The sequence below is a fragment of the Phyllostomus hastatus genome, unplaced genomic scaffold (assembly GCF_019186645.2).
Source record: "Phyllostomus hastatus isolate PE091 unplaced genomic scaffold, TTU_PhHast_1.1 phas_contig_40, whole genome shotgun sequence".
In the NCBI taxonomy this organism is placed as follows: Eukaryota; Metazoa; Chordata; class Mammalia; order Chiroptera; family Phyllostomidae; genus Phyllostomus; species Phyllostomus hastatus.
The window spans coordinates 59535981-59559117 of NW_025333872.1; the positions used below are offsets into that span (position 1 = coordinate 59535981).

At 39.0% G+C, this 23137-nt stretch overlaps 2 long non-coding RNA genes across 4 annotated transcripts in view; one reads left to right on the plus strand and one right to left on the minus strand.

Annotated features, from left to right (window-relative positions):
* Window positions 1–964: 964 nt before the first annotated feature.
* LOC123821641 lies at window positions 965–23108 on the minus strand. Of its 2 annotated transcripts, XR_006786149.1 has the most exons (5): window positions 22983–23108; window positions 22376–22520; window positions 18485–18693; window positions 4141–4232; window positions 965–2896 (listed from the first exon to the last, which is right to left on the minus strand). It is a non-coding gene; the product is annotated as an uncharacterized LOC123821641 (long non-coding RNA). The 2 variants fall into 2 exon arrangements; XR_006786148.1 differs by lacking the exon at window positions 22376–22520 and having other exon boundaries at window positions 22983–23082.
* The window catches only part of LOC123821642, a 67170-nt gene continuing 56110 nt past the window's right edge, over window positions 12078–23137 (plus strand). For both annotated transcript variants that reach the window (XR_006786151.1, XR_006786150.1), the window contains exon 1: window positions 12078–12356. This is a non-coding gene — a long non-coding RNA (uncharacterized LOC123821642). The remainder of the gene's footprint in view (window positions 12357–23137) is intronic.

A 23137-nucleotide genomic window follows, 5' to 3' on the forward strand; every position in this document is an offset into this window, starting at 1 on the left:
TGCCATTGAAGGAAATGGACACAAATCCCTTATTTGAACCTGCCCACCAAAGTAGCTAAGGGAAGGAAACCAAAAAGCCGCCTCTGGGGTTAGCTTTACACTCACCCACAAATCCGTGTCCTCTCCCAGCCCTTCTCAAGTCTCAGGTGAATGCCCTGCAGCTTTCACAAGACTCCTGCAGCTAGAAACCCGGTCACCTCTAACCCAGATAAAGAAACTGTTTGAGTTTAATATTAAGACACTGCTCCAGAAGAACCCTTCAAGTGTGACGTCTCTCCCTGCCTCCTGGCAGTGCTGAGAGCGCCAGAGGACAAATTTCTCTGCCAACCAATGCAACTCAGGGAAAAACCTACTTAGAGATAGTAGCTCAAGAAGAACAAGTGGAGTTGTCATGTGTTCCTACAAAGGAACTTCCAGGCCCACAGAACTTTCTTCTGCATCAATAACTTCAATACCTTCAAAGATAACTACCTGTAGGTCTCTGAATTCCTAACCACTGATGAAGGAGAGTCATTCTCAGATTCAGGCTCAGAGACTCCCAGAAATAGCTTAGGGCAGTTCTCAAAGTATGTTCCTGGGACCAGCGGTGTTAGCCTCACCTGGGAACTTGTTAAAAATACAAATTATTGGTTCCCATCCCAGACCTAGTGAGTCAGAAGTGGGGTTCATGAATCTGTGTTTAATAAGCCCTCCAAGTGTTCCTGCTATTGACTAAAGTTTGAACACCACTGGCCCAGGAATATGAAGGGTGATCCCAGGTTCTCCACCTTAACCTAGAATTAACCTGCAGCAGCTGCCTGGGGCTGGAGCCTGTCCTCCCACCCTGCCACCCAACCCTAAGTCGTCCTGTGGTTATAGGTCAGTGACCCTCCAATGAAGAGTGCTGACTAGTTGCTCGTCTTTTTCCCTTGAAAACTCATAGGAAAATTTGGGGCAGATAGCCAATGATCAGTAATGACTGAACTGAAATTTCAAAACTCATTGTTTATGAAAAAGAAATCAGAAATAACTTAAATGTCTACTAATAAGGATTTGATTAAATACAAATTTCTGTGAGGATCGGGTCTAACACTACAGTCACAGTGTTCTCACTGATAACACAGTGTTAGCATCCAACATTTGTTGATTAAATGAATAAATGATTATATATTCATATACATTCAAATCCAGAAGTACAATGCAGCCATTAAAAAAAGATGTTTTCTAATAGAATCCGAATCCTATATATTTACCCCAAAACCTGAAAGCCAATGTTTATAGCAACTTTATTGATTTAATTGCCCCAAACTGGAAAAAACCCAGATGTCCTTCACCTGATAAACAGATCAAGCTAGCACTCCATTTGGGGAAGTAATTAAGGAGAACTTTTTTATGTTACTGTTAAATTATTTATAATAATTTATTGTGTAATTATGAAATAAACATTTTAGGGACCGAAAGGATAAAACCCAAAATGTCAGTACTAGTTATCTCTGGTTGGTGGAATGACGAGTGATTTTTATTTCCTTTGTTCTTATTTCTAGTTTCTAATTTTTCTATATAAACAAGTTAGGCTTTAGTAACCAGAAAAAGAAAACATTATTTTTTAAAGGGGTGAGAGGGAGCATATTGCTCTCAAAAATTTTATACAGATTAGAGCTGTAGAAGTTATAAAAATATTCAAAACAAAGTTTCACTTGCACAAGAATTGGGATTCTCCCAAGAAGAGTGCTTCTCAAAGTTCTAATGCCCACACAATCACCCAGAGTGCTTGTGGAGATGCAGATTCTGATTCCAAGGATTTGCATTCCTAAAAAGCTCCTGGTTCACCCAGCACTTCCAGTATCAGGCTCTGAAACTGCGCTGTCAAAAGAGCAGCCGCCAACTAGCCACACATGGCTATGAAGCACTTGAAGTGTGGCTAGTCCCAATTGAGATGTACACGTGTGAAATACGCACTGGAGTGTGAAGGCAACACAAGAATGTAAAATATCTTTACAATTGTTTTATATTAATCCCATATTGAAATGATATTTTTGGATGTGTAGTAGTGTTAAATAAAATATATTATTAAAATTAATTTCACCTGGTTCTTTTTGCCATGTTAATGTGGCTACCAGAAAATTTGAAGTTCAATTTGTGGTTTGTATTTTTGGCTTGTGTTATATTTTTATTGAACAGCACTGATGTAGAATGACCATTAACAGGATTTTACTTCAGTCTGGGTCTTAAATTACCAACATAATGCAGGAAAATTATTAACGTTCCATTAATGACCAACTTTTGTATAATCACATAAACATTCCTAGTTCTTACAGTCTGTAGCTGGCAGTTGAGACGAATAGAATTTCAGATCAGGAAAGGAACACTGAAGTTATCAAGGTCAAACCTCTTGTGGAATTATTTATCAATTTGACAAAGGTGTATTCACTATTTAATATCTGTACGTACTTAGATGATAAGTGAGTGAGTGATGAGAGGTGCCTAACCTGGAGAAGCCCGGAGGGCTGGTGGTGGTCTGGAACAGCACCCGCTGCAGTGCGTTCGCGGAGTGCTCACAGAGGCAGCAGACTCAGCTTCCCTGGGGAAGAATAAGGCAAGGTCCACACACGAGAAAGTTTATGTGGGCTGGCTCTGAGTTTCCCCAGGTTGTACAGCTTCTGTCTAATATTAATGATGCAAAATAAGGCTTTAGGATTAACTGTTGATTTCAACAATCGATGTATGGCACGCTGTCCTTTCTCACACAAGATAGATGCACTCCCGTCAGAAAGAGAGGAGAGTCAGGCCCGAGACGCTGAAAGCTTGCTCCAACGTGGTTGGTGGCTGCAGAACGAAAGCAGGAGTGCAGAGTAGCACAGTTGGCCTTCAACCGTGTGTGCAAACGAGGGGCAAGGATCGCTGAGATGATTACAAGCTATGAATAAAACAAACAGCTCATTTTAGCAATTTTTTAAAAAAACTTATCAGGAATACCTTATATTAGAGGCATTATGACTGAAATTTGCTTTTATTTGAGTTGCATTTCCTTTCTGTGAGGGAATTAGAAGACAAATGTTGGATAAATAATAAAGCATTTCAGTGAATTATGATTATTCTTGTTAACTTCAAGAGGTGGTATGGACTGAAAATATGAATGGCCCTTCAAAATTTTTTGGAGTTAAACTCTTGAGTCCTCTCCATAACTGTTCAACCATTTATAATGTAGTATTAAAGGAATCCAGGTTGCTCTGGTTGTCCCTCTTAACCTGTGGAGAAGCACCTTTGGAGGACAAGCCTCCCTCACCACCTGCACAGACCCCAAGGCCCTGGTGGTCATGGGGTGGATCTACTCCGAACATTTGTGTCATTCATTTCCAGCCAATATTTTTTCTTTCCTCTTTTTAGGATCATAATTTATTAGATGAATAGTAAATCATATTTTCTCTTCTTTTGGGGATTAGGTTAAAGATTTTCTTTTCTTTCTTTTAAATTATTGTTCAAGTACAGTTGTCTCCATTTCAACCAATATTTTTTAAATTGCTTATCTGGAAAAAAAATCAAACCTACCTGAGATGACTGGATGGACCTTGCCCAAGAGTGAGCAACTGCCTAAAGCTATTCAAAACTAAACTTGAAGTAAGCAGAACGAATAGTTCTGCCCAAACATTGTAATTGTTTTCCTTTGTCTGTAAGAGTAATTGAGCCCTGACGAGTGTGGCTCAGTGGATTGGGCATCATCCTACAAACCAAAGGTCACTGGTTCAATCTCTGGTCAGGGCACACGTCTGGGTTGCAGGCCAGGTCCCTGGTTGGGGATGTGTGAGAGGCAACCAACTGATGTTTCTCTCCCTGTCTTTCTCCCTCTCCTCCCCTCTCTCTAAAAATAAATAAATAAAAATCTTTTTGTTTAAAGAAAGAGCATTTTTAGAACCTTAAATATTTTCTAGGAACCAGTGACTTACTTTGGTTAATTTTTGCTTCATTCATACCAAAAAGTAGAGTACAATATAGTGAGTCTTTTGTTGGTTTTGAATTTTTCTAATGATTTTTTTTAAACATCTCACTCCCAAACATGAGCAGTAATTGTTTATAGGAAGAGGCCTAATTTTCTTAAATAATACTCTGCCATTGCCCTCTGCCCCACACCCCCCACACACACACAAAAGGAAAACCCATTACCTCATTGTTAAAAAAGTGTCAGTTGTAAGGAACCTGTCCTTTGGACCGGCATGTTGGGTAGTGCAGGAGATTCCTGTCTTGGAGTACTTGTCCTAAAGATGCCATAATGGGGCGGGGGGGGTTGAGCTGATGAGATATTTACAAAAGGCTTAGATTCTGGAAAATTATATATATACATATATATACACACACATATATATGTAAATGTAGTCCATAAATGTTGTAATTTAGGTATGAATTTTTTCTCAGATACAGAATTTTAGAATACGATGTTTTAGGAGCATCAACACACTGCTTTGTCTCCTAAAGCAACAAGACTGCTTTTATATTTTCCTGAGTTGCATCAATAGAAAAAATATATAAAATGATAATTCATCTCCTTATTACATCATGAGAGTTTTTACAGATTTATAATTTAATGTATAGCACATTTATGACAAAACATATAACTTATTTATCTGAGATGATATTTTCAGGCCACGAAAAACAATCACTTATCTTTTCTAAGCTTTCCATGCCAGGTGGTCATTAGAAAGCTTCATGTTCCTTTTTAAAAAATTTGTAATCCAGCTGCGTAAATAATCATTTTTTCTGAATGACATTAATTTCTTCCTCAAAATTTTTTCTTCAGCTGTAATTTTAGGGTAAAGGGAAATACACATAAGTACATTTAAATTTATAATACACTCAATCTTTTCCGAAAGTAGTTTTGTCATAAAAAAGAAATTCAAAACGGAGAACCTCAATCTAATGTCTTTGAAAGTACAAGAAAGCTACAAATCTGCCAACATTCCCTTCACAGTTAGTGATGTATTTCTTAGGCACATTACCCTTACTTCAGGACAGATTTTTCTCTCTCTCCGGAATAGAATATGCAAATAAAGAGAGAATTGACATTGATAATTACTTGTCTTCAAAATGATGTTTTCTTCATGTATACATATTCAGGAGCAATAATGGTAAGAGAACTGTTTTAAAAGTATCTAGGGTTGAAAAGATTAACCATAGCAAATTCATTCTATTCATTCTCTTATTCTCCTAACCTTTTATTTCATACCTTCTCCAGCCACCAACACCTCCTCTTCCATCTTCCTTTTCAGCCCTTGTTTCCCATTTTGCTAAGAAATGGGAATAAATAGAAAGGAGCTTCCCAAGACCCTGCCCCCTCCCACCCCCCACCACTGGTATCCTGTAACTATGGATGAAATCCCTGTGGCTTGGGCACTAAATCCCACACCTTCCCCTACTTAAAGAAAGTTATTCAGCCACTTTCTGCTCTTTCCAGTATCATCATCCCCACCCTCTCTATTAGATCATTCCCATCCACATAAACCATTACCACTAGAGCGGAAGCAGCTATCGGCCATGGATTCTTGCAGTAGCCTCCTAACTGGTGTCCTTTTCACAACAGCTGGAATGATTCTGTGAAAGTCCAGAGTCTCATCGCTCCTTTGCTCAAAACCCTCCAGAGGCTTCACATCTCACTGAGTGTCAAAGCTCAAGTCCTTACAAAGGCTTTCAAGGCCCTATTTAATCTTCTCTGCCCCCTTACTTTTTTTTATCTTTCTTCAAATATCACCTGTGCAATAAAGCCTTTCCTGCCCACTCTTTAAAAATTATAACCCTCCCAACTCCCCTGCTCTATTTTTCTCCATTACATTTATGTCCATGTGGTGAAATGCTACCTATTTTTACTTGTTAATTGCTGTTTATAGTATGTCTCCTCCAGTCCCCTACCCAAAGTGAGATCCCTGAATGGTTGGGATTTTGGGGATCCCTGTTGGGATCCCAATTGGGATTAGGATCCCTGTTTACCCCACTTCTATATTAATGCAACATAGTAAATGCGCAATAAATGTGTGTTGAAAGAATGAACCTATCTTTATGAGCGTGTAATTGAGAACTACATGGACGTATTAATCATGCTGACTAAACTTCTTTAATCTATTTCGTCAATTCTGTTTTATAGACCTAACTTAAATATACATTCAGCTTTACCTGGGACTCTGTAGGCATTCCTCTTCCTATGGAGCAGTTATGGGGCTCTCTTCTACACTTAAAGAGAAATGCACTGTGAAACAAAAAATTTGTATCTTAACTCCTTTTGAACTCTTTTGCTTCCAATGGCTTGATATTTAATTTTTTTTTATAATTCAATTCACCTGGCTGGCGTAGCTCAGTGGATTGAGCGCAAGCTGCGAACCAAAGTGTTGCAGGTTCGATTCCCAGTCAGGGTACATGCCTGGGTTGCAGGCCATGACCCCTAGCAACTGCACATTGATGTTTCTCTCTCTCTCTCTTTCTCCCTCCCTTCCCTCTCTAAAAATAAATAAATAAAATCTTTAAAAAAATAAAAATAAAATTCAATTCAGACATTCAGGTATTTATACTTACTCTTTTCATGGTCCCTATTCAAAGATGATCTACAAACTCCCCTCTAAGCCCTGCATTAACTGCATTACACAAATGTTTATATGTTGTGTTTTCATTATTATTCAGTTCAAAATATTTTCTTGTAATTTCTCTTGTAATTTTCTCTTTGACCTATGGGCTATTTAAAAATATGTTACTTAATTTCCAAATATTTGGGCATTTTGCCAAATGTCTTTATTGATTTCCAACTTAATTCCATTTTGTGGTTTGAAACAATATTTGTATAATTTAAGTCCTTCTAAATTATTTGAGACTTGCTCTATAGTATAGAAAATGGTCTTTCTTGGTGAATGCTCTTTGTGCACTTGAAAGGAAGTGTGTGTCTGCAGTTTCAGAGAGCCTGTTAGTGTCAGGTAGACTAAGCTGGTTGAGAGTGTCGTGAAAGTCATCTGTATCTTCGCTGACTTTCCATCTATGTGTTCTACCACTTACTTTATCAAAGAAAAATTGGAATCTCTGACTATTACTGTGAACTTCTGTGTATCTCCCTTCAGTTGTATTAGTTTTTACTTGCATTTTGAAGCTCTATGTTTAAGTGCATACATATTTAGAATTGTTATATTTTCTTGATGATTGACCCTTTTATTACTGTGAAGTGTCCCTCTTTATTTCTGGTAATATTCTTTGAGCTAAAGTCTATTTTGTCTAATGTTAATACAGTCATTTCAGTTTTCTTGTGATTATTATTACATTGTATATCTCTTTCAAAACTTTTACCTTTTATCTATCTTTACCTTTATGTTTAAAATGTATTTCTCATAGGCAGTATACACATTTGGTCTTGCTTTATTATCCAATCAAATGATCTCTGCCTTTTAATTGGTACGCCTAGTCCATTTATAGATAATATAATTATTGGTATGGTTGGATTTAAATCTATATCGCTATTTATTTTCTATTTATCCTATCTATTCTTACTTCTTTTTATTATTTTCCTGTGACCTTTTGGGGTATTTAAGTATTTTTAATCATTTTATCTTCTCTATTGTTTATTAGCTGTACCTCTTTGTTTTAACTTTTTCATGGTTACTCCAGGGCTTAAAACACCCATCTCTAACTTATCACAGTCTACCTTCAAACACTGTTATTCTATTCACCTTCCAATGATATACTTAGATTTCTCCCCTTCAATTTTTTGTTATTGTTTTCAGACATTTTACTTTTATGTATATTATATATACTTACAATACATTGTAATTATTTTTGTTTTAAGCAGTCAATAATCTTTTTAAAATTTATTTTATAGTTACCCACATATATACCATTTCCAATGTCTATTCCATTGTGTATATTTGATTTTCCCTCTGGTGTTATTTTCTTCATCCTGAAGAATTTTTCTTTATAATTCTTGTAGTCCAGGTCTGCTGGTGACAAATTCTCTCACTTTTCTTTGTCTGAAAGTGTACTTTTTTTTTTTTGCTTTCATTTTTGAAAGTTATATTTTCTGGATAAATAATTCTAAGTTGAAAATATTTTGTTGTTATTATTGTTTTATTTCAACACTTGTCTTTTGGCTTGCTCTGTTTCTAATGAAAAACCAGCAGTCATTCTTATCTCTGTTCCCCTGTATGAGATGTCTTTTTCCTCCCCTCTGGCTGCTTTCAAGATTTTCTCTTTATAAAATCAAAAATTTTTCTTTTTATCACTGGTTTTCAGCTACTTAATTATGATATTCCTTGGTGTGGTGCTCCTGTGTTTATCCTTCTTGGGGTTTATTGAGTTTCTTGGGTCTGTGAGTTTAGAGTTCTCATCTAATTTGGGAACATTTCAACCTTTCTCTATTCTCCTTCTGAATTATACTCCTTGATGTTTTCCCACTGGTCATGGGATCTCTGTATTTTTTTCCCTTCTCTGTGCTTCAGGTTGTATAATTTCCATTGTTTATTTTTCAGGTTCAACTATCTGATATTGTGTCTAATCTGCTGCTGTTAAGTCCGTCTGATGAGATTAGTTTTTTTTTAATTTCAGATAAGTATTTTTCCACTGTAGAAGTCACATGATTCTTTTTAACATTATTTTATTGTCTCTATTGAGGTACCTTCTTTTTTCCAAATTATTTTATGTATTCCAGTACATCCTTGAACATATTTATAATAGCTATTTTACTTTATTTTTATATATATTTTATAATAGCTATTTTAAAGTTATTTTCTATTGATTCTACTGTCTCTGTCAATTCTGGGCCTATTTGTATTGATGGATTTTATCCTGGTTATGAGTTACATTTTCTTGCTTCTTTACATGACTAATAATTTTGTATTGGTGCTGGAAATTGTGATTGTTATGCTGTTAAGTGTCTAGATTTTCTTGTCTTCCTTTCAGGAGTATTTTGTACCAGCAGGCAGTTAATTAACTTGCAAATCAGCTTGATCACTTCAAGTCTTGTTTTTAAGCCATGTTAAGACAGTCTAGACCTTCAGAAGTAAACAAAGTTTTTCCTTAAAGGACCTGGTAATATGTCAGACTCTACAGGCCAATATGGTCTCTTTGGCATATTCTTTTTAATTTCACAGCCCTTAAAATATGTAAAAAAAACAACAACAAAAAACATTCTTGCTTAAAAGCCATGCAAAACTATACTATTGGTTGAATTCGGCCTGTGTAACAGATTTGCCAAACTTGCTCTAAAGAATTCTTTAGGGCTGCTTGGCCATACACTTATAATAAGGCTTTTCTGAGGTCTCTGTGAAGTACCTGCTGTCAGGTCAGGGACTATTCAGTGTCTGAGATTTTACCCCCTCTTGCAAACCAGCAAGTGAGTCTACAATAGTTGCCTATGCAACTCCTAGGTCAGAGACAAAGGACCTGATTACTCACAGCACAGCCCACCTCATGAGCTTTATGTTCTTATTGGTTTTCCTTGTCCCCCAAACTGCATGAGGGCAATGCAGGGAGGGTCCAAGTGGGTGTCATACACACAATGGGTCTGTAGAAGAACCATCACAGGAGAAGGACCCTAAGCTTAGGAAACCTTCCACCTTATAAAGTAGCTGCTACCAAATCTGCCCAAACTTCGCCCTGGAAGGAACCATTTTCTTTATTATCCTGGTCAGGAAACAATCCTAGCAGGCAAGAGTATACCTACCAAAGGCTGTTGGCTATAAAACATCTTTGGAAAGACAACTTGGGACAAAAGTGGTCACGAGACATGTAGAAATGCCATGGAAGATTATTTCTTAGCACCCACGTGTTTAAGAGGTCTCTCCACTGGTTAGAATGCAAGTGTCTCCCTGATCTGTGAAAGTGTTGTCCAAGTCCTAGGTCCCTAGCAGTTGTCCGAGAGCTGTTATCTGGGTAGTTGTTCTTTTCCAGGCCTTATGGAATCTTACCTCATATACGTGCATCTTACTGTTCAAACAAACGCTCAACATGACCCTTATGCAGATTTCTGGAGCTCTTCTCTACACATCTTTCTCTTTGTTGGTACTGTGTCTCAAATTGTAGTCGCCTTCCTGAGTCCCTAAGCTCAGCAAAACCACTCTGCCCTGCTTGAGTTCTCTATCCTTGTACATCAATCCACAGAGAGCCCTAGACAAAAGCTGGGGTGTCTGTGGAACTCATCTCATTTGTTTTCTTTCTCCCAGGAAACATAGTCTATACTGCCTGTTGTTCATCTTCTGAAGATGGTTGTTTTATCTACTTTGCCTATTTAAAAAGTTTTTTTTTATAGTAGAGCCAGTCTGGTACCAGTTACTCCATCATTGCCCAACTGTTTTTTTCAGCATTAAAACTTCTTATATGTTTTAGAATTTTGATTTGCACAGTTACTTTGAGTGGGAGATATTTTTGTTGTCATCCTATCTTACTCTGTCTCTGATTTGATGAATATTTCCATCTTCCCTTATCCCCAACCCATACCCCAGTTCAGAACAAGATCTTAAAATGGTTTTAGTTGGGTGCCTGCTCCTTAGTGTTACTGGGAATATGGCCAATGTACTAACTGTGCCAGCTGATATCTCAATTCAGTTGCTGTAGTGATGTTTTCCTTCTATCCTTTTGCTTCCCTGGGCCCACTGCTTCCCACAAATTCACGGCTTTAAGCAGTACATTGGCACAGTTTTAGTCAGCCTCTTTTTATGGGGCTGGGGAAAGTTGTTTGACCAACCATTGCTGTTTGTTCCGAACTCAGGGGTTTCCAAGGCTTTGGTGTTTTCATTGCTAAAACAGGGAGTGAGAAAGTCAGGTTGGTTGGTCTTCCCCAGATCCTGGCTTTGAGATGCTGGCTTTGGTCTGGTATTGAGTAGAGCTAATTAGTCCCAGTATTCCACAAGGGCTGAATTTCCTGTTGCCACTAGCTGCTTTGTCAAGACCCACACCGTAATAGGCTTCGACTTTAACCTAGCTCAATGCATTGCATTTCTATTGTTTCTGGTCCACAAAGATATGTATCTTCTTTGTTTGAACCCAGAAATGACCTTTTGGCTTTTCTTTTTTTTCTGTTTTATCTGTCATTACTATGTGTTTAGAGCATATAGGATAACTTGAAGCATGAACTCACTGTGTCACCTTGACTGGAATTCTACTGATTCTTTTTCTATTTGATTTTGTCTGGTTTTGGAAATAATATAATTTAAAAGCTTGCTTTGTTTAGGAAACCCTCTCAGCTCTTCCAGTCATTCTGAGAGACCCCCAGATCAGAGAAATTCAAGTTAAATGTAGTCGCTGTCCATATAGTGGTGCCATTTTTTGAGGACATCATAACTCAGTTCTTGAGTTATAATAGCACAAAGAAGAAATACAGCATCCTAGCTTTGCTCCAGCCTCCATATTTAATGTTTTTGGAGAACATGTGGAATTTTAGAGCCTTTGTAGTAACTTTGGAGCCCTACCAAAGAGTTACTGCCTCTCACATTGGGCAAAAGGAGTAGGAAAATCCTTTCTACTTCCTGGTATTATTATTATTATTATTATTGTTATTAGCCTTAAACTATGCTCTATCTATATTTTTATATGTGAAGATTTTTGAAAAATAATTTTCAGACTTTGTTCCTCTATTCTGTTGACAGTCACAATTCAATTGTCTTACAGATTTGCACTGTGATTTATAGTAAGCATCTTAAATATTTCTACTGAATTAAAGAGCTTTTGAACATAAGGTTTTTCACATTTCAAAGCCAAGTATCTAAATATCATGCAAACCAAACTTCTGTCATATTACAAACTAGTGAGGTAGCAAAAATACTTCCTAGACCAAAGTAGTTCATGCTATCTTAGTTCTACTTAAAAAAATATTCCCATCACTCAGCTTTGGTCTTCTGTTTGTAATTGAAGTGGTACGAACATGTATGTGGCCATTCTCAGTCAGACCTTTAAAAACACTATTACATGGTATCATCTTTATAGAGCCAGTCTGTTTTTAACAAAAATAAAATAAATATGTGAGTTATCTGTTCATGTGATGGGATTATTTAGTAAAAACAAAATAGTTCAAGACATGACTATCTTACTTATTTTGTTTATTTGCTTGTTTCATGAAAGAAACTAGTTGGGAAAATGCCTGGTCTGTGATTTTTGACTTGGGGTGTGGAAAAGTTACAAAATGAACTGGAGAGCTATCATTTAGTAATTGGGAACACACTTTGTTTATTTAAGTAGGACTAAATACTGCGGAAGCAAGTTTTTGCTAAAATTAGACACTGAGATAGGTTCAATAGCAGCGCCAGTTGTAATCCTTTAGAAAGCACAGTTTGTTGGTTCACATCAGGACATGAGGCCATTATATCACAGCTGTCTCCACTGCAGGACAGGAAAGTTACTGAAGCTGGAATTACTTCCACCTAAAGGTTGGCTTTTGATTTACTTTTTCTTTTTCTGCTTTTCTTTCGTATATGGGAAGACCCTTTTAAAATTATATTTCATTTCCTAGTGCTCTGGCTCCATGACCTCTTATGCATAAAATATGTAGATGTATGTATGTACGTGTATATATGTAAACATTGTCTCATTTGGTCTTGACACACCCATGAAGTACTGGAGCTTATGCAGTCCTTATATACGTCTTTAGGTTTTGCTTGCCTGAAGGTCCGTGACTAGAAAGTGGCAGAACCAGGACTAGAGCCAGTGCTCTTAACCATTCTGATTTCAGCCCCATAAAAATCAAAGCCTCTTTAAGACCTCCTACCAATTTAGTACTGTCTGAAATGTAATGCCAAACCATTTGCTTTTGCCATATTTAATTTTGCTACAGAAATTTAATTTTGATGAGCGTACTAGTTTGTTAGGGCTGCCATAACAAAACAGCACGTACTGGGTGCCTCACACAACAGAAGATTATCTCCTCACAATTCTGGAGGCTGGAAGGCCAAGATCAAGGTGTGCTCAGGTTTGGCGTCTTCGGAGGACTCTCTCCTTGGCTTGCGGCTGTCTGCCTTCTCTCTCTGTCCTCACATGATTATCCCTCTCTCTATGCTGTTGTCTCTTTATCTCCTCTTTTTATAAGGACACTAGTCATTTTGGATCAATGATCTCATTTTAGTTCAATTACTTCTTTAAAGGCCCTATCTCCAAATACAGTTATATTCTGAGATCTTGAAGGTTAGGGTTTCAATGTACAGATTTGAGGGGACACAGTTCAGCCCATAACAATGCATATGTAGCATTAACTATGTGATACCAAATAAAAAATTGATGCCTGTTTAGAAAAAAAAAACCAAAAGTGAAGCATGTGTGTCTTAGGCCTTCAACTATTCATTGTGAATAAATAATTAGCCCCTATAGTGTTCACTATGGGTTAATGCTATTAAAATACTTTACACTTCTTTAGTTAATCCATGTGAGCTAGGTACTATTCTTATCCCTATTTGATACTGAGAGGCTAAGTAGTTTGTTCAGAGTCACATAACTGGTAAGCGGTGGAATAGAGTTTGAATTCACAATCTGACGCCATAGTCTGTAGCCACTCACTATGTTAGATTGCTCTTCTCAACAAGAAACATCCCATTTGGACCGAAGAAACAGAAAACACAGTATAACTATTTGAGGTAAAATTATGATTGACTTCAAAAGCCTGTGTATGTTTGATTAGCAATCACTAGATTGTTATACATGAAAAATAATAAAGGTACCTTCATTCATTTATTTATTATGGCAAAAGTAATATAGCAGTCATTTAGAAAATGGCAAAGAAAATTCTAAATAAATTTGTAGTATTCTACTCTATGCATTAGAGAGTTAATACAAAGTATTTTTCTTCTAAACCCTCAAAAGCAAATAGTACCCTCAATGAAGCATTAATGGTTGAAGGTCTAGGACACACACGCCTCACTCGTGGTGTTTCTCCCAAGCAGGCATCCCTCCTGCTTCCGCCCATGGTACTGATGCAGAGAAAGAGTGAGTTCTATGTCAGGAGTCGGGCTAAGGGATAGCAATATGTTTGTTCCATCCACTGAACTAAGCCTATTTAAGCTAGAACTTGGAGCCAGAGATGACTAGGACAAGAAACTGTAAATCACCCCATCCCTGTCCAGAGTCCCCAGTTAGGAAGGAACGTGGGGCTCCCCCTGCACGAAGGAATGGGAGTTGAGCCAAGGTAGGTGAGTCTCAAAGGACAGTGTTCCTCTGCTCACATCTGGTTTAAACCCAGAGTAGAAAAAAGAAAGTAAGAAAAGAAAAGAGTAGATTTGGGGTCAGGGAATACTGCTGTGGTGCTCTCTCTTTGCCAATCATTTTAGTATGTCAACAGAGCTTCTGCCTTCAAGATGCTGAGTTTAGCAGCTGGGGGTGGGGGTAAGATTTAAAGATGAGATAACTAGAGTTTACAGAGCACTCAGTCAAGTTCCAAGTTGAACATAATCACATCTGAAAATAAAGCTGGAGATACTTTATGGCTACTCGGGATTTTAGAGGCCACTGCTGACTGGAGTTAGGAAGCCTCCCTCAGTGGAGAAAAGGTGGGTTTTGAGAAGGGCTTTGGAAGATGGGGTGGGATTTGTTGGCTGGAGAAGTGAAGGCATTTTAGACAGAAGATTCAGTAGCAGCTAGGGTATGAAGGGAAGAAGGAGGGAAGCATGTGAGAACAATGAAGAGACAGCCTCTCTGAAAGGGACAGAGTTGGGGAGTGATAGGATATACTAGCATCTTAGGATCAGACAGAGTGGGATGAGATGATGAATATGGCTTCATGCTAGAGGTCAGCATTATTATTCCGTCAGTTGAATTGCTCACTGAAATTATCTCAGTTCTCTACACATGCTCATAAGAACACCTCTCAACCAAACTAAGTGCTTTGCGTTTAGCAGCATGTTATCGTTAGGGCCGTTTGGACAACATGCCTCATGGACCACTGTCCCTTCTCAGTTAGTGTGTCATGTCTAACTGAGCTGGGAGATAGTGGCCCTAGGCCTCCATAGACTCAGGCCTGGCTGGACGCCTTGGAGCAAATTAAGTGGTTCTGACTGGAGTCTCAGGAGAGGGCCGCTGCCCTACAAAGGCATCTGTCGCCTGAGAATGAGCTTCAACTTTTTGAGTCAGTGGAATAAGCATTCTTTGTCAGCATTTTATAAACCTTAAGAAGAAAGACGTCTATAGAATTATGAGACCTCCAAGGTGTCTTGTGGTAGTAGAAAGAAGTTTTGGATTATCACAGGCCTTTATTTGACTTCTGACCCTCCTATGTGACTTTAGACAAATTACTTAATCTTTATGAGTCTATTTTATTTTTTAATCTGTAAAGCAGCCCAGTAACTAGCAGTTACTGCTAATTCTCTCCCGCGTCTTTAGTGACTTCTCTCAGTCCCTGATGTTTTTGAAGAACACCTAATTCCAATCATAAATGCTGCCCCTATCAGGAGGTCAAACTGCACTGCCTCGGCTGTCTGCAGATCCCGAGAAAACCCTGGGGTGGATGGGGTTGGCCTGCCCCTGTCCTCTCGCTCCCCAACCATGTATTGGCTTCCTCAGGATAAGACTTCAAGTCAACCAGAGCCAATCCTTGGGATAGTATAGAGTTCAGTAGGGTTCACGGCCCTTGGACATCATTTCGGAGTAGAGAAATAAACTACCCTTATTTGTACTGAGTTAAAAAAAAAGACTTAAAACCATTATGTGGCCTAAAGCATATACAAACAAAGGTTACATGTGACAAAGCATTTTATGAGTTCAAAACCAGGTGGGCAAGGCCATAAACTGCCATACATATTACTAACTTGCTATCATTTCTAATGTTCAAGGCTCCAACTACAAGTTTGTCCATAGAGATTGCAGTGTGCTCTCAGTAATGGAGTATCCATTGTGCTTGCAGCTAAGCAGCACATAGGGTTTGCTGGTTAGTATTTTGCCTATATTTGAATCCTAAAAATAACCATCTCATGAGAACAGGATGAGCTTTGTGAAGATTATATTCCAGCTGGTTGGGAATGGAAGGTACGTTTTTTTCCTATGCCCCCATGTCTTTCATTTCTAAATGCATTTGTGTCTCCTTTGAAGCAGAGGCGACTGTTAGAGCAGCTGCAGTGAGCAGCTGTAGGATCTTCCGTCATCTGCTCCTCTGCTTTGCAGACTTTGTCCCATCCTCTGCTCCCAGTTGTCCTTGTCGTCCTCCCAGAATGACCCACTGCCCTCTTCTGCCAGTGCCCCACCTGGTTCTGGCTTTGTCCTTGCAGTGATTTCAAGGGATTTTGCCTGGTGTCCCCTTGTTTTTGCCATTCTGGTAAAAATATGATCAGCAAAAACATTTTTATCTTATGAAAAACAACTGGAAGGGGAAAAAATAGCCTATTAGCCAATCTATCGCTCCTTCCTACTGTACTCGCTAGTTCTGCTGGCCCTTGTTAGTGGTGCCCTTTTCAATGTGCTACCATATCAGTACATTATAAAGCTAAAATTGTGCATTTGTATGAGAGGTCTTACAACGATGACTCTTTGAGGAGAAGCCCTACACAGGATTACCTTGAGAGAGGTGATTTTTTCATCCGATGCACAGTAAACAGCTACCCCAGAGTCTGTTCCCAGTGACTTTACACACTGTGCTCACGGACTGGCTGAGCCACTCGCAGCATTCCTTTCTGGCCCAATGCACAGTTACACCAGCAGCTAAGGAACCCTTCTCCTCCTTCTCCTCCATCTCCTCCACCTCCATCTGCTTCTTTAAAATTTATTTTATTTATTGGGGAGATGGAGAGAAACAGTAATTTGTTGCTCCACTTATTTATGTATTCATTGGTTATTTCTTGTGTGTGCTCTGACAGAGGATGGAAACTGCAACCTTGGCGTGTTGGGACACTGCTCCATATAACTGATCTATCTGGCCTGGGCTCCTTCTTCCTTTATGTATAATTGAACATAAGCTTCTCTCTGAGGCCGACTATGGGAGCTAGTACAGGACAAGTTTCTTTGCATAATATGTTAAAGGAATTTCGGTTCCCTGCCTTTTAGGGAAGAGGCAGCTCATTTGGACTGGTCCTTTTAATGTTGTTTGATTTTGAATACTTGGAAAATGGACTTGCATTTTTTTCCCCTTTTTGAAAAAGCTATTATGCTGTCTTAAAAATATATATTTCAGCCCTGGCTGGCATGGCTCAGTAGATCGAGTGCCAACCTTTGAACCAAAGGGTCACCAGTTCGATCTCCACTCAGGGCACATGCCTGGGTTGTAAGCCAGGCCCCCAGCCAGGGGCATGTGAGAGGAACACATATTGATGTTTCTCTCTTTCTCATTCTCTCTCCCTTCCCCTCTCTAAAAATAAATAAATAAAACTCCTTTAAAAAAAGAATAAAAATACACACTTTAGATCTCAGGTAATATATTATCCAAACAGTAATTTAAAACAATTTAGTTAATATATGTTATATTATATATTTAAGTAATATAATTTAATATATTTTATAAATTTGTAACACATTGCATGCACCAAGCATATAAAGCAGGTAAAAGCAAATGATATGTTTTATTTCACTATGTTGACAACAGAGTGGTCTACCTTAAAAAACAATGTTAAGTCCTCTTTACCACTGATCTCTCAGAATAACTTGGGGGTTAAAATCTAAATTCTACCTGTCAGAACTGCCAGTAATATCTTCAATGTTTACTTTCTCTACTCTCCCTTCTCTTGCTCCATGTTTAAAGTAATGGGACAGCAGCACAGTTTCCACAATAAAATCCAAAGTCAAAGAAAGGGAAGGAAGTTTATAAAATTTCTTTTGGGTCTGTAAGAGGATAGATCCTAGCAAACAGCATATAAGTACACAGACAAATTATACCTAAAATAAGGCAGTACACACTCACCAGACTGAATATATGGGTGTTGAGATTACACGCACCAAACTGCCCATTTTGTCATATAAATATGGCAGCTTCAGTACCTTGTGGTAAATATATTAATGTATTCTGGGGGGAAAAAACCTCTCACTAACTTGTGTTCTTATATGATATTGTGATAAATACAATAAGTATATCTCTGCTTAGAAATGTAAAAATAGTGTGCTTGTAAATGCTAATGAACTAGAAATGAAAGTAAATACTTTGTGATGAATAGATAAGAAATTAGAATGGCAGTTAGACTTCATTTGGCCCAGGCAACTGTCAAAATACAGACGTAGAAGTTCTGAGCTGGAAAGATTTGATTAGGCCTCTGTGATCCAAATCTTATTAGAGGCGTGACTCCCCTTTGTAACATCCCAGTGAAGTGGTGCTTCTGCTCTGGTTTAAAATACTTTTGGGGTGGTGATACTACTTACCAATGCAACTACCCTCCAGTCCTTCTTAGCTAGGGAAGATATACTTATCTGTATCTATACATTCATTCGGTTCTTTTTCTTTCCTGTCAGCCCACACAGAATGAATCTAAGCCCTTCTTCTAATCCTTCAAATATTTGAAAACAATCATCATGACTTATAACTGTCCTGTAACTGAGCCGTCACTAACCAAGACTTGTCTCCTAACCAGTCAGAGCCAGGTTCTTTACCCATCCATACCACTCAGCAGCTGGAAGATCCTCATCCGTAGCAGATCGGTGGTGGTGTTTCTCAGATGATGGACTTGAGCTGTGCTTGTGCTGTGCTGATGAGCCACTGCTGAAGGCACTGGAGCCTGAGACAGGAGATCGTAAGCCTAGAGAGCCCCAGAAAAAAACCCTGGCTCTTAAATTGGTGGCAGCAAAGGCAGGGATTGAGATGCTTCACCCCTGCCAAAAAACAAAGCAAAAACTATTCATTTATGTCATTGCCATTCACCCAAACTTATCATTTTGGAGCTCCATTTCCACTACCACCTCTGCCACTGGCCAGTTGCATGCCCTTGGGCAATCCTCCCACCATTCCAGGGTTCCCTCTGTAATATATTCAAAGACACATGCTGTGTTCTGCCTACAAAGGTGACCTCCATTCCTGGCCTCAGCTCAGATGTCATTTCTCCAGGAATGCTTCCCTGACTCCCACCCCTACCCACCCTAAGACTGGCCTCTATTTTCCATTGCTCCCTATGGCCACCTCTACTGTAGCACTTACTTCACTGTGTTTTAATCACCTGTTCACTGGTCTGTCTCTACTGTACTGGAAGTTTTTTAAGGCTAGGACTCACAGTCTTGGTCCAAAGTGCTTAGCTCAGTGTCTGGTGCATACCAGGACTGGTATGAAAATATTTGTTGAAAAAAGGAAGAAAAGAAAGAGAAGACAAAAGGAAGAAGGTAATAGGAGGAAGTTGGAGTGCATTATCAAAATAGCCTCCTACAGGTAAAACTCTATAATTCCTTGTTCTTAAATTCACCTTTAATGTCAACCTCAGACTTTCAGAAATTCAAATTTTCTGTAGTAAGAGGATGTGTTTCAAGTGGTTATACCAAATTAGAAAAACCTATAAATATATGTTCATATATATAATATAATTTTAGGACCAAGATTTAAAGTTCACTTAATAAACCCAAAGCTTATTTTCTATATGAGTAAACTGAGGCACAGTGAGATTAAGTTATATGCCCAAACCCAACTGGTTAGTGGGAAGACCAGATTTCAGACTCTGATCTCTCTTGCCCCTAAACCAGGGTAGCTGGTTTCTGGTCTTCTCCATTTTTGAAAGAGCTGCTACAAACTTGTCTACAAGTGGGAGGGATGGACAGTTTTCCCTTTTATGTGATGGTTATATCAACTCACAATTTTCTGGCTGTAAATTAAACTCTGAAAAACACCCTTTTTTGCTCCTCCACAAGCAAATGAAAATTAGTCCTCTTTGCTCCCAGAAATGTCAGAGCCTACTACCATGACACACGAGGTGACTCCAGTAAGTTGTTTGTTTCTTGTGAGTTGCAGTCATGTGCCTTGCTTTCAGCCAGGCTGGGTATTCAGGCTTAATGTTCTGGTGTGAAGCCATAGGACAGTGCTGCCATGAGACTAGCTTCTTGGCGGGCAGCCCTGCGGTGCAGCTGTAAGGTTACGCGGTGCAGGCTTGAGGCCAGGGCCCAGTGCTCAGTGCCAGAAACCTGAGCCAAACATTGGAACTGATTCCCAGGGCACTGAATTGGTCTCAATTAAAATTTTAGATAAAACGATTTTTTTGTTTGCCCCAAAGAACCACTTCAATTATAAGCTCATAGAAAACTGGATGTTTCACCATTATACTTAGAATACTTTTCAGAGGACAATCCTAGGAGGAAGAGGAGAATTTAAGAAGAAATATTTCTTGAAAGCAACAGTTTTCATAAGCTATGCTGACTGGAGAACCCTTCTTTTTCTATGTCTTTGAATATGCTGTGTAAGTTGTGAAACTACTTCATATGTAAGATGACAATAGAGTGGAGATGGTAGAAGTTGTGGTTAAGGGAATTGTGTTGATAGAAACAAACTCTGGATCCATACAGATTTGAATTCAGAACCCAGCTCTACCTTTTCCTAGCAGCTGACCTTGGGTAGTATACTTAGTCAGAGACTGTGTTATATATTGGAGTTTTCAACCTGGCTGTTGTAGAACCACCTGGATGCTTTTAAAAAGCATCTCTGCCGGGGCCCCAACCCAGACCAATTAAATCAGACTCTCTTGGGGTGGAACTCAGGCAGGAATATTTTTTGAATGCTCCCTGGTGATTCTTATGTTAAGGACCAGTGGTATAGTGATGAAAACGTTGGATCTGGAGTCAAATTGCTTAGACTTAATCTACAGAGGTACCATTTTGTGGTACCTGACCTTGGACAAATTACTTAATCTGCCTGAGCTTCAGTGTTCTCATATGTAAAATGGGCTAATAAGAGTTAAGTATAGGGTTGTCAGAGGATTACATTAAATATATTGTGTAAATACAGTGGAGTGCCTACCACCTAGTGAATATTTAATTATAGCTGTTATTATTATCATTATTATTATATCTATAATTCTTTTAATTCATAATGCTTCTAAGGCCCAATTTTATCCTGTTCACAGTCCTGCAGAGAAGACTGGTAAATCAGAAAGTAAGTGGAAAATCCTATAGGGATAAGTATTTGTGTGCAACCTCATTCCCAGCTCCCCCGGGGCTCTTGCACATCAGGACAGAGCCCAGATCCAGCAGAACAGGATGAGCGTCCTTCCACAGAAGCCTCTCACTCTTACCTAACTCGGGTCAAACTGAAAAATCTGAGGTTTTTTTTGTTATAGTCTCAACTTCTTTATTTAAAGGACATCAGGGCGCATAGGCAAATCCAAACCACTATTCCCTAAGGCAAACATACAGATCAAACTCTGTGATGATCCTGGATTACATATGTTATTAGGAATTTGGAATGATAAAGGGCTAATAACTCAATACACCAACAATGAATCTTGCCTCAAGACCACCTTCTTTGTATAACTTCACAATTTCTGTTAATATCATTTTTTATCATAGTTACTGAGACCCAAAACTTGGGCATGGTGCTCCCTAATATTTGTTGAGTACTTAATGCTCACTACAACTCTATGAATGAATACTCTTCTATCCATTTTATGTATGAGGGAACTGAGGCTTAAGAAGGTTAAGACATAGCTAGAAAGTAAGTTCCAGAATCTTTGTCAGTTTTACTCTCTGATACAGTCCAAGGGCCCAGAGCAATGCCTGGCCCATACTGGCTTTCAGTACATAATTATTGAATGAATGGAGGGTCATACAACAAACCCATGGGATCTAGGATTTGAAATCAGATTGGCTTAACAACTATACCACACTTGCTCTTCCTTTAGCTTTGACTTTCCTTTTGTCATCCCATAAATGCATCCTCCTGAATCAGTTATGAGTCCTCATAAGTCCATTATCACGTTTCTTGAATTTGGCCCCCTTTGGTCCCATTTCTGCTGCCATCTACCTAGTTAAAGTGATTGCTACTTACTTCCTGAACTATTGCTGTCCTATCCCCACCTACAGTGTTTGCAGGCCCCTGCATTGCCTACACAACTTTTACCAGATGACTTTTTAAAACACATTCGACATATATCATACTTCTGCTCAAAGACAATGGAGGTATTGTGGTATAATGAAAAACTAAGGAACCAAGAAACCCAGGGTTTTGGTCTTGATTCTGTGGTCTCCCCATTAACAGCATTAGGAAGTTGGACGGGGTGATCTTTTTTCACTCTAACATTGCCTGGTGGTTAGATGCAAGGGGTGTTAACTCTTTCAGTGGAATCCTACCTGGAATCAGGTAGAAAGGACAATTGTGCCTTCAAGGGATTTAGAATAAGATGAATATATTCATTTTTATCAAACAAAGCAGAGCAGTACAAGTGCGTCAAAGGAGTAGAACGAGGAGCTAAGACTGCTAGGGGAGGGAAAGATCACATCTGGTTACTGATGAGGGGGACCACGGAAGGGGCCAGACGTTGCTCTTCCTCTGATATCAGCCCATTCCTGGTGTACATGTCCTCACCTCATTGATGAAAGTAGGGGAAGCTGCTGAGTCTCCAGTAGCTCTGAGCCAACAGCTTTCTGTTGCAGAAATCCATCTTGAACACTAATTGTCGAATTCAGCAGTTGTTGGTCAAGACACGCGAATTGGTCTAATGCTTAGGAAACTGCTTACAGGGGCAAAGAGAAGATGAAAGTGGTCATCTGGTTCCTGATAAATGCTCCATGCCTTGCTCTGCCAGTTATTAGTCAGGTGGCCGTGGGCAGGTCACTTCTCTGAGCCTTGGTTTCACCTCAGTTTCTCCTCTAGAGATTGCATATAGTAGTATCATCGGTGTAGGATCATTGGAAGAAATGAATTACATGAAGTGTGTAAAGCCCCTAGTGGAACACCTGGAGCACAGTAGGCATTCAAGAAATTTTATTTTTCATCTTGCCTGTGCCCCTCTAAACATGTCTATGTGTAGAAATACCATCTCTTCAGTGGGGGGCAGGGGTAGAGGGAGAGTGAGAGAGACAAGGAAAGAGGTAGATAGAGAAATTTTCCCCCAGTAATTACGTCTAGTATTCTATATTCTCTGCCTTTGCACATGTTCAGATTTTGGAAATAATGTGCCATGGTTACTTACGAAGCTTTTCCACTCCTTTGTAGCTACTGAAAGGACAGGGTGGAAAGGGCAAATCTGAAGCCGTCCCTGGTTTATCCACAGCTGGGGAGGAAGTAGGGAGGTCCCGCACGCAGCGTTACTTCTTCCTGCAGATGAACCAATGAAGACTTAGAAGT